We start from the raw sequence: 12,456 nt of genomic DNA on the forward strand, positions 1-12,456 counted from the left end.
GAGGCATCCAAGTTGAGCAAGTGACTTGGGCTTTCTTTCTGAGCACTGTAAATTCTAATCTATATAGAGTTTTTTATAGTTGTTTTCAGCACATTTTTATTTAAAAATAGTATTAATCCCGAGTATTTGATTACTAATTTGGTGAATTTTATTTATATTTTAATAATGAGCATGATTTAATGAAGAATGTGATTTTATGCTATTTTACATTAAATTTATACATAATTTAATTATTTTATGCTACATATTGATCTTGACAGTTTTAATGCAGTTGGACCAAGGAAATTATGCATGATTTATTTATCAAATAAAGCTGCATGGACATGCCCAATTTCACTCCATATGGACGAAAAACACATACAAAATGGGTCAAAAAGAAGTTGATTTGATCTAATTGAAGAAGGGTGAATTCATGGACAAGTCTGGTAAACAATTGGGTCACCAAATCGTTCAAACAAGGGAGAACAAGCCCAATTCGACAAAGGCAATTGAACAAAGGTCAATTCATGGACAAGTCTGGTAAACAATTGGGTCACCAAATCGTCGAAACAAGGGAGAACAAGCCCAATTCGACAAAGGCATTTGAACTGATAACACATTCACTTTTGGGAGATTTACTGGAGGTCCCTACACTTGCAAATAAATAAGAAAATAACACACCAACTTTTCCCAAGAAACCGTCCACCCCTTGCTTGATGCAAGCATGATATCATGCATGAATCAAGCAGCTAAACAACTCCCTTCTCCACAAATTATGGCCGGCTATGGGAAGGAGAAACCTAAGGGATTCATCATGCTATTTTTAGAAATCACACCTATCATCCTTCACTATAAATACCCACCTCAATTCCACATTTCAATCATCTCTTAATCATTCCTCATGTCTCAAACATCAAACATCATTCATCCCTCACTCTCATTTCATTTTCCCATTTTCTTTCTTTCTTTCCTTGCATAAACATCCATATTTCCCTTAGCCAAAAAATCCTTGAGAAATTACTCTATTGGCCAGCCACCTTGAGGAGTAGTCTGAGCAACTGTGAGAATTGGAGGAAACCTCGACGATTAGTCACCACACTTATCAAATAGTTTCTTCTTCCTTTCTTCTATTTTTTAATTATTCAATATGTTTGCAAATTGCTTTATTTTTTTTTCACCAACAATGGTAGCATAATTCTGTTTACCTAGGATGATTGCATCAATTCAATTAAGTTTATTTAAATCATGTTATGATGTACTGTGCCTCAATCTATCATGTTTTCAATTAAAATCATTCATATATTTCATTTATTAAAATGTGATTGAATGCATTAGAATTAGTTGCTTAATCCGACCTATATGGTGCCTAATGACACAATAATTGAAAAGTGCATGCTTAATTTATATCTGACCTAGTATAAATTAAGGTTCAATAACTTGACCGAGCTCTATAACCTTGCATAGCATTTAGGTTTTTGTGATTAAATTGTTTCAATCTAACCCAATTCTTGTTACTTCACATGAATTCTAAGAAACTCTTAGTTATATATGATCAGTAATATGCATGTTTTTCCAGGTAAAAAATTCCAAAAGGACTTAATATTGGTTTCTAGCTTGTGGAAGATCAAGTTGCCATGGAATATTTCTCCAGAACATTATTAACATGATGAGAATGAACTAAGTTAATTGATGTGATTATCGTAGCCTATCCATGTTATTATTGTTGAAATCTTGTGAATTCTACAAGTAAGTCCATCTCATCCATTTTATTTGTTCATCATACTTAGATTAATTTGTATCAGGGATCATTTTGCATTTACTTGTTTATTTTTACATCACACCATTGAAAATTTATTATGTTTTTTTTTCACCAAATTGTTAAATTTAATTTTACAATTAATTGATTAACATACACAGTCCCTATGGAGACAGTAACTCTTTTACTTACTTATTACTTGATAAGGACTGTGTACACTTGCACAAACCACGCGTTACAAGTTTTTGGCACCGTTGTTGGGGACTGTTGCCGTAATAATTTTTGTGAAATTATTCTTTACGATTTAGTTTTTATTTATTTATAACTTTACTAATTTATTCTTTATTCTTTAATTTTTTGTAATTTATTTTCAGGTGTTTATGAGCATAGATCGAATTATCGATTTATTACTTGTAGACCTTAAAATCGAGTGTACATTTAAATAAAGAAGACGAGAGAGAATAACCTAAAGACAACCCCAAAGACAAGCTACAGAAATGGACCTTTGAAATCAAAATGATGTTCAAGGGAATGTAGCCATTAATATTCATAATCCAATCCTGATTGCTGATGATAGGAATCGAGCCATAAGACAGCATGCTATGCTCCTTTTTAATTAGTTAAATTTAGGAATTAAGAGACCGAAGATCGATGCATCATAATTTGAATTGAAGCCTGTGATGTTTCAAATGCTTCAAACTATGTGCCAATTTAGTGGAATGCCCATAGAAGATCCACACCTTCACCTTCGACTATTTTCGGAGGTGAGCGATTCCTTCAAGTTAGCCAGTGTTATTGAAGACGTATTGAGGTTGAAGTTGTTTCCGTACTCGTTGCGAGATCAAGCACGAGAATGGCTTAATTTGTTGCCATTAGATTTAATATCAACTTGGCAGGAATTAACTGAATGCTTTCTCGTAAAGTGCTTCCCACCTAGCAAAAATGATAAGTTGTGAAATGAGATCACCACTTTTCAATAATTGGATGACGAGTCCTTATATGAGGTGTGAGAAAGATTCAAAGAATTATTTCATAGATGCCCTCACTGTGGGATTCCACATTGCATCCAGTTAAAGCCATTTTATAATGGTCTCAATGCATACACAAGGTTGATGTTAGATGCTTCTACGAATGGTGCTCTCTTGTCGAAATCTTACAATGAGGCTTACGAGATCATCGAGAGAATAGCCAGTAACAATCGCCAGTGGTTGACAAATTGAGTAGCTGGAATGCATGAAGTAGATGCCCTCACTTCACTTTCAGCTCAGGTATCTTCTATCTCTTCAATGTTGAAACAGTTTAAAACTAATGGTTTTAATCCTGTTGCAGCTGAACCACCAAGTCAATTTGATGTTGTTTCTTGCGTATATTATAGGGACGATCATTCTTTCAAGAATTGTCCATCAAATCCCGTGTTAATTTATTACGTGGGGAATCAACACCAAAATAGAAGTGGATAAGGACCATAGTCCAACTTCTATAATCATTCATGGTGAAATCATCCAAACTATTCTTGGAGTAACCAAGGAGAAGGACTGAACAACACCTACATGCAACATAGACCAAATCAACCCCAAGTGTTCAATCAACAAATTCCAAAACCACAACAAGCTGAATCATCTAATAATTTGGAGAATTTGTTGAAGGCATACATGGAAAAGAGTGATGCCTTAATACAAAGCCAATCAACAACACTAAAATATTTGGAGAACCAAATAGGTCAGTTAGCTATAGAGCTCCATAATAGACTACAAGGAGCCTTGTTGAGTGATACAGAAAATCTAATAAATTTGGGTAAGGAACATTGCAAGGTAGTTACTTTACGAAGTGGTAAGAATTTGGAAGCCAAGGAAGTTGTGGTTGAAGATGAACCTATTAAGAAAGAGAAAAGTCAACCAATAGTTGAAATTCTTGAACCAGAAGAGCAAAAACCTACAAATTTTAATGAGGTAAAATCTAAACTAGTGAATTCAGATAAGCTAACATCTTCTTTAGATGTAGATTTATCTCTTTAGAACAATTGTCCAGTCCATGCTAAAGCTCCAACACCTCTCTATCCTCAAAAATTCCAACAACATAAGCAGAAATAAGATGTGCAATTCAAGAAGTTTCTTGGATGTTCTAAAGCAACTTCACATCGACATTCTGTTGGTAGAGGCTGTAGAACAAATGCCCAACTATGTCAAATTCATGAAGGACATTTTGTCCAAGAAGAAGAGACTCAATGAGTATGAGACTCTAGCTTTAACAAAGTAGTGCAATGCGTTCTTATAGAACAGGCTACCTTCTAAACCAATAGACCCTGGAAGCTTTACAATACTCTGTAATATTAGAGAATCTTACTATGCTAAAGCCTTGTGCAACTTAGGAGCAAGCATCAACTTGATGCCCAAATCTATTTTCAACCTGTTGGGAATAGGTGAAGTAAGACCCACAACTGTGACACTCCAATTGACGGATCGATCTTTAGCATACCTAGAAGGAAAGATCAAGGATGTTTTGGTAAGAGTAGATAAGTTTATTTTTCTTGCTGATTCATTGTCTTAGATTTTGAAGCAGTTAAGGAAGTTCTCATCATCCTGGGGAGACCTTTCTAGCTACAGGAAGAATGTTAATAGACAAACAAAAAGGCGAACTCACCATCAAAGTTCAAGATGATTAGGTAAAATTTAAATTTTTTTAAAGCAATGAAGTTTCCAGATCTGATGGAGGAATGCTCAGTGATGGAGGAGTTAGAAATCTTAGTTTCTATGGAATGAGAGAATAATTTTGTGAAGGACCTATTGGAGAACACTTTAGGGTCTGAACCATTGGAAGATAAAAAAAGTAATGAAAATATGGCTTTGATGGAAGCTAATTCGAGGAACTATGTTTAAATAGCTTGATTTGAACTGCTAGTGTAACGCCCCCTTACCTGATACCATCGCCGGAGTCAAGCATAAGACATTACTAAACTTATTTTAGCATTTAAATAAGTTCAAACAATTCTCGTAGTAAACTGTCCATCTGCGTCACAGTCATTAAAAAAAGCATATCTCGAGTTACGAAACTTTAAATCAAATTCCATAAATTTTCCCTGAAACTAGACTCATATATCTACTTATTAGTTTTTTTTCTAGAATTTTTGGTAGGGCCAATTAGTACAGTTTATTAGTTAAAGTCTCCCCAGTTTCAGGGTTCGGCTACTCAGACCCCTATACACTACAAACCAAATTTCTTCCTATATAGAGATCCAATGACTATTTCATTTGTTTCTCTTAAAACTAGACTCAATAAGGAATCCATACATATAAAGTTTGAGTCGTAAATATTTTTACACAATTTATGATGAATTTATAAAGTCAAAACAGGGAATCCAGAAATTACTCTGACCCTATTTCACCAAAACGTAAGTATCTCATAAAATAAAACTCTTTTACCTATTTTGTTTCTTCCACATGAAAATAGATTCATTAATATTCAATTAAATATTTTATTCATCATCTAATTCTATCTCTAATAATTTTAGTGATTTTTCAAACTCAAGTCACTGCTGCTGTGTGATTCTGTTTTATAGCCAATTTCACCATCTTATGGATTTCCATAGATTAGTTAGCACATAAAGCATACGTGTTATCAAATATAATCTTGATTAGCCACTCCAATAGATAATCATTCTCAAATATTTCCATGCCATCCATGAGCCATATCATAAGATTATATACACAAAAATGATTATAATGCTATACATGCCATATTCCCAAAATATACAAGTCATTATACCGAAATAGTTTGTTGATAGTGTGAGCACCCCTCCAACCGTTCCCGATCTCCTAGTCAGCTTGACAAATATAAAGAATAGAGAGGAGGGAGTAATTATAATTGCTTAGTAAGTTCACATGTAAATAGCAAGTAACATAACCATGCAATAATACGAAATCCACATTTGCATAATATCACCAAAGCATTCATATCATATTTCTCATTCATGATCCTACCATATTATTGTTATATTGAGGTCTCAACCCAAGGGTTAAGTTCATACCTGTACAAATTTTCTCATTCACCACACTTACCAACATGTCACCTTCGTTTTAGGTACTCACCTTATCCACTTAAGATTTACTTGTTGAACACATCGGAATATGATTCGTATACACGAATTTCATGCACATAAGTGCCATACCCACAGCTAGACAAACTCAATAGCCTGCGGAAATTATGTAGCCAAGCTACCATGTAACCCACCCATAAGTGAACTCGGACTCAACTCAACGAGCTCGGAACTCAAATATCTTAGTGACATGTCACTTGTATTCTAATCTATTCCCAAGGTTCAAACGGGCTTTTTCCTCAATCACACATCTTTGCCGTCTTCCATGGAATATCGAAACTGATACTCGGTAGCAATTCATATTTAACAAGTAGCACACATAATTTGCATATTACTCAATAATAACCACAAAGTATAATATTTCATTATATTAATCATCATATCATATAAATAAGATTAAATTACTTAAAATGACAATTATGTTACTACATTTACACCTGAACTTACCTCGGTACAAAATAAAGAAATTTTACAATTTAGTCCACAATCTTTTCCTTTCCCCGATCAAGGTCGATTCCACGTCTTTCTTAGTTTAAAATAACACATTTATCTGATTTAATACCCACATTTATCAAAATAGTCCTTAACTCTAACTTTGAAAAAATTATGATTTTGCCCCTAAACTTTTGCATATTTACACTTTTTCCCCAAAGCTCAAAAATTAAATTTTTTTTCCAAAATTACTATGTTTTATGACATGCTGATCATTTTTCCCTTCTATTGCAACATCAAATTCTCACTCTAACATGTAGTTATAAACATTAGGTATTTTTACCGATTATGTCATTTTACTCGTTTTCACGTAAAATCATTTAGCAAAAGTTGTTTAACACAATTTAAAGCTTCATATTCTACCATAAAATATAAAAATAAACACATTTCACCTATGGGTATTTTTCCAAATATAAACCTTAGGTTAAATTATTGCTAGAATAAGCTAAATCAAGTTACCGGGACTCCAAAAAGCGTAAAGAACATTAAAAACGTGGCTTAGAATCACTTACTATGGAGCTTGGAAGCTTGAAACAAACCCTATCTATGGAGAACCCTTGAAATTTCGTCCTAATGAAGAAGATGGACATATTTTGCCATCTTTTTCCTTTTTTTAATCTTTTAATTACCAAATGACTAAAATACCCTTCATTAAAAACTTTGGTTATTTCTACCTATGTATGTCCACTTTTGTCCATGAAAACCTAATGGTATAATTACCATTTAAGGACCTCTACTTCAATTATGCTCTTCAATTAAATCCTTTAACATCTAAAACTCATATTTATCAACTTTTGTAATTAAGTCCTAATAGGCAAATTAGACATGCAATTCATGAAATTTTCTATCAATATTCTAACACATGCATCTAATCACTCAATAAATTATAAAAATTAATCGGAATAAATTTTTCTACTTCAGAATTGTGGTTTCAAAACCACTATTCCGTTTAGACCCTAATTCAGGATATCACAACTCTCCCCCCCTTTAGGGATTTTCGTCCTCGCAAATCTTACCGGTAAACAGGTGTGGATATTGATTTCTCATAGTTTCCTCAGGCTCCCATGTAGCCTCTTCTACTCTGTGCTTTTGCCATAATACTTTCATGAGAGCGATACTTTTATTTCTTACTTGCTTGACTTCCCGAGCTAAAATATTAATCGGTTCTTCATTGTAAGTCATATCAGGTTGTAGCTCAATTTCTGTTAGTGAAAGTACATGTGAAGGATTCGAATGATACCGACGTAACATAGATACGTGGAACACATCATGAATCTTCTCTAATTCAGGTGGTAATGCTAACCGATATGCTACCGGTCCAACTCTTTCAATTATCCCATAGGGTCCGATAAAATGCGGAATCAATTTGCCTTTCCAACCAAATCTAAGAACTTTCTTCCATGGAGACACTTTTAAAAATACCTTATAACCGACTTGAAACTCGATTTCTTTTCTTTTCAAATCCGCGTAGGATTTCTGTCTATCTGAAGCAGCTTTCAAACAATCTGAATCACTTTCACTTTTTCTTCGGTTTCTTTAATTAGATCAACTCTGTAAATCTGATTTTCTTTGAGTTCAGTCCAATACAATGGCGTCCGACACTTACGACCGTACAATGCTTCATTAGGTGCAATCTTCAAACTCGTCTGATAACTATTATTGTAGGCAAATTCTACCAACGGTAAGTATCTTTCTCAACTACCTTGGAATTCTAATACACAACATCTGAGCATGTCTTCAAGAATCTAAATTACTCTTTCTGATTGTCCATCAGTTTGCGAATGGAAGACAGTGTTGAAATTTAACTTCGTACCTAATGCCTCTTGCAAATTTTGCCAAAACCGCGAGGTAAACCTCAGATCTCTATCCGAAATGATCGACAAAGGTACTCCGTGAAGTCTAACAATCTCAGTGATATATAATTCAACCAACTTATCAAGAGAATAATTAGTACGTACAGGAATAAAATGAGCTAATTTAGTCAAGCTATCAACTATTACCCAGATAACATCTTTCTTACTCGGAGTTAACGGTAACCGTGACACAAAGTCCATGGTAACTCGATCCCACTTCCACTTAGGAATCATGATAGGCTGAAGTAGACCTGAAGGCACCTAGTGTTCAGCTTTTACTTGCTGACAAATCAAGCATTGCGATACAAACTCGAAAATATCTCTTTTCATTCTGTTCCACCAATACATTTTTTTCAAATCATTATACATTTTTGTACTGCCGGGATGCATTGACAAACAACCACTGTATGCTTCGTGCAAGATCTTCCGAATCAACTTATCATTCTTCGATACACAAATCCAATCTTTAAACATCAAGCAACCATCAGAACCGATTTTGAAATCTGATCCCGTATCAGCCTCACATTGCTTTCTCTTGGCTTGCAAATCTTGGTCACTTTTCTGAGCTTCACAAATCTCTTGTAAAAACATCAGTCTTGCTCTTAACTCTGTTAAAATCAAACCATCGTCAGACACCGTATAGCTCTTAAAGCAAATAACGACTTTCTACTCAAAGCATTGGCAACCACATTCGCTTTCCCCGAATGGCAGTCAATCACAAGCTCATAATCTTTCAATAATTCTAACCATCTCCGCTGTCTCAAATTCAAGTCTTTTTGTGACATCAAATAATTGAGACTTTTGTGGTCGGTATATACTCGGCACTTTTCACCAACAGATAATGTCGCCAAATCTTCAAAGCAAACACTATAGCAGCCAGTTCCAAATCATGAGTCGGATAATTCCTTTCGTGAGGTTTCAACTACCTTGAAGCATAAGCCACAACTTTTCCTTCTTGCATAAGTACACATCCCAAGCTATTTAGAGAAGCATCACTATACACCACAAATTCTTTACCTGACTCGGGTTGTACCAACACTAGTGCCTCAGTCAGTAACTTTTTCAATTTCTCAAAGCTCTGTTGACATTCTTCCGTCCACTCAAATTTAACATCCTTATGGAGTAGTCTGGTTATAGGAGTAGCAATTATAGAAAATCTGTTTACAAACCATTGATAATAACCAGCTAGACCCAAGAAACTTCTAATCTCAGTTATATTCTTCGGCGGTTTCCAATCAACAATAGTTGAAATTTTACTGGGATCAACCCGTATACCATCACCCAAAACTATATGACCCAAGAATCCGATTTCTCGAAGCCAAAACTCACTTTTACTGAACTTAGCATACAACTGCTTATCTCTCAAAGTTTGCAAAACTATCCTCAAGTGCTCAGCATGCTCTGTCTCATCTTTTGAATAAATTAAGATATCATCAATAAATACCACAACAAACTTGTCCAAGTATGGCCGAAATATGCGATTCATTAAATCCATAAACACGACAGGAGAATTTGTCAAACTGAATGGCGTAACTAAAAATTCATAATGGTCGTACCTTGTTCTAAAAGCAGTTTTAGGCACATCTGACTCTTTTACTCACAACTGGTAGTACCCAGATCTCAAGTCAATCTTTGAGAACCATGTCGCTCCTTTCAACTGATCGAATAAATCATCAATTCTCGGAAACGGATACTTGTTCTTGACTATCACCTTATTTAACTACCGATAGTCTACACACAATCTCATTGAACTATCCTCCTTTTTCACAAATAATACGAGAGCACCCCAAGGAGAAAAAATCGGTCTCACAAAACCTTTGTCAGTCAACTCTTGCAACTGTAACCTTAATTCTTTCAACTCTGTTGGTGCCATTCTATATGGAGCAATCGAGATTGGAGTTGTTCCCGGTATCAACTCAATACCAAATTCTACTTCTCTGATAGGAGGCAAACCCGGCAACTCTTCTGGAAATACATCCGCAAATTCACATACAATTGGCGCTGATTCAATTTTATTCTCAAATTCCTTTGTATTCAACACATATGCCAAATAAGCTTTATAACCCTTTCTCAAATATTATTGAGCTGACATCGAAGAAATCATACTAGGCAATGCCTCTGATTCGTCTGATTCAACCTGCAGAATTTTACCATTTTCACATTTTAATTCAATAACCTTTTGTTTGTAATGTACTATAGCATCATGAAATGTCAACCAATCCATACCCAAAATAACATCAAATTCCTCAAAAGGCAACAACATCAAGTCAGCTGGAAAATAATGACCTCTAAGCATCAAAGGACATTTCTTGCATACTTTATCAACTATAACACATTTGCCTAATGGGTTTGATACTTTAATCATAAATTCCGTAGACTCAACAGGTATACTCATATTAGACATGCACACATATGAATGAGTAGAACCAGGGTCAATCAAAGCAATAACATTAACATCATAAAGAGAGAAAATACCAGTGATCACATCGGGAGATGAAGCATCTTCACGTGCCCTTATGGCATAAGTTCTAGCCGGAGCTCTAGCTTCAATTTTAAACACTGAATCTCTGACTACATTCTTGCTGCTTGCCTCATTCCCAGCATTTCTCGAAGATCTTCCTCTCGAAACTGCACCACTAGGTTTTGCATTCTGAAATTTTTCTTTCTCAATTCTCTCGGGACAGTCTCTAATAAAATGATCTGGAGAACTACACTGATAACATTCATTAGTTCTACATGGACCAAGGAGACTTCAACCACATTGTTGGCACTCGGGTCTAACAAATCTCGAATTTCCCACACTAGCCACAGAAGTAGTTTGGGATTTAAAACCAGTATTTTGCTTCTTACGATTCCCATACAAATGTCCGGTCGAAACATGAGAATGAGAATAGATATCTCTAGATTTTCTAGATTGCAGTGGAAATGCACTGCTCATCGGTCCTTTCTTCAAATTTCTAGTCTCAGCCTCAGCCTTTCTCTTTTCTTTAATTAGTTCTTCAGCCTTGCATGCCCGATCAACAAGTACTATGAAACTCTTTCAACTCAAGAATTCCCACAAATACTTTAATGTCTTCATTGAGTCCGTTTTCAAATCGTCTGCACATTTTAGCCTCTGAAGGAATATATTCTCTAGCATACTTACTTAATCGAACGAACTCCATTTCATACTCAGTAACTATCATGTTGCCTTGTTTCAACTCGAGAAACTCTTTACGCTTCTGATCAACAAATCTTTCACTGATGTATTTCTTTCGAAATTCTTCTTGAAAGAACTCCCAAGTCACTTTCTCTTTCGGTACCACTGAAATCAATGTCTTCCACCAATAATAGGCTGAATCCCTCAACAAGGATATAGCACATTTCAAGCACTCTTCAGGTGTACAAGACAATTCATCAAATACCTGAATAGAATTCTCAAGCCAAAATTCTGCTTTCTCGGCATCATAATCAACATTTGCCCTGAATTCTTCAGCCCCTTGCTTGCGAATTCTATCAACTGGGGTTCTATGAAATTTCATCAGATCCATACCTTGAGGCATCGGGGGTATTAGTTGAGGAATCGAGGGAGGTAGGGAAGGTTGTTGAGTTTGGGTTCGTACGAACGAACTCGGTGTACCATGCATTCATCATCTAGAGAAAGGCTTCCCGAGCCTTTTCTCCTCCTCCTTGACCAACAGTAGGAGGTCAACTTTCAGTCGGCATCGCCCCTTCAGCAAGAGCTGGTGCATTGCTCTCTACATCATCAGCCACAGCTGTATCGGGATCCAATTACTATAAAAAAATCATTTTAAAGGTCAGGAGTCGTCACACTATCACAATATATATGGCATGTATAGCAAAACCCGTACGTACGCCACATTAGTCCGAGAACTGACACAACCGTAGCTCTGATACCACCAAATGTAATGCCCCCTTACCTGAGACCGTCGCCGGAGTCGAGCATGAGACATTACTAAACTTATTTTAGCATTTAAACAAGTTCAAACAATTCTCGTAGTAAACTGTCCATTTGCGTCACAGTCGCTAACAAAAATCATATCTCGAGTTACGAAACTTGAAATCAAATTATGTAAATTTTTTCTGAAACTAGACTCATATATCTACTTACTAATTTTTTTTCTAGAATTTTTGGTAGGGCTAATTAGTACAGTTTATTAGTTAAATTCTCCCCTATTTTAGGGTTCGACTACTCTGACCCCTGTGCACTACGAACCAAATTTCTTCCTATACAGAGATCCAATGACCATGTCGTTTATTTCTAATAAAAATAGACTAAAAAA

The 12,456-nt window shown here is 35.3% G+C and overlaps 1 pseudogene; it reads right to left on the reverse strand.

Moving 5' to 3' along the window:
* Nucleotides 1–2,689: 2,689 nt before the first annotated feature.
* On the reverse strand, nt 2,690–2,780 carry LOC128279610 (small nucleolar RNA R71; annotated as a pseudogene).
* Between the last annotated feature and the right edge of the window lie 9,676 nt (nt 2,781–12,456).

The sequence above is a fragment of the Gossypium arboreum genome, chromosome 8 (genome assembly GCF_025698485.1).
Source record: "Gossypium arboreum isolate Shixiya-1 chromosome 8, ASM2569848v2, whole genome shotgun sequence".
In the NCBI taxonomy this organism is placed as follows: Eukaryota; Viridiplantae; Streptophyta; class Magnoliopsida; order Malvales; family Malvaceae; genus Gossypium; species Gossypium arboreum.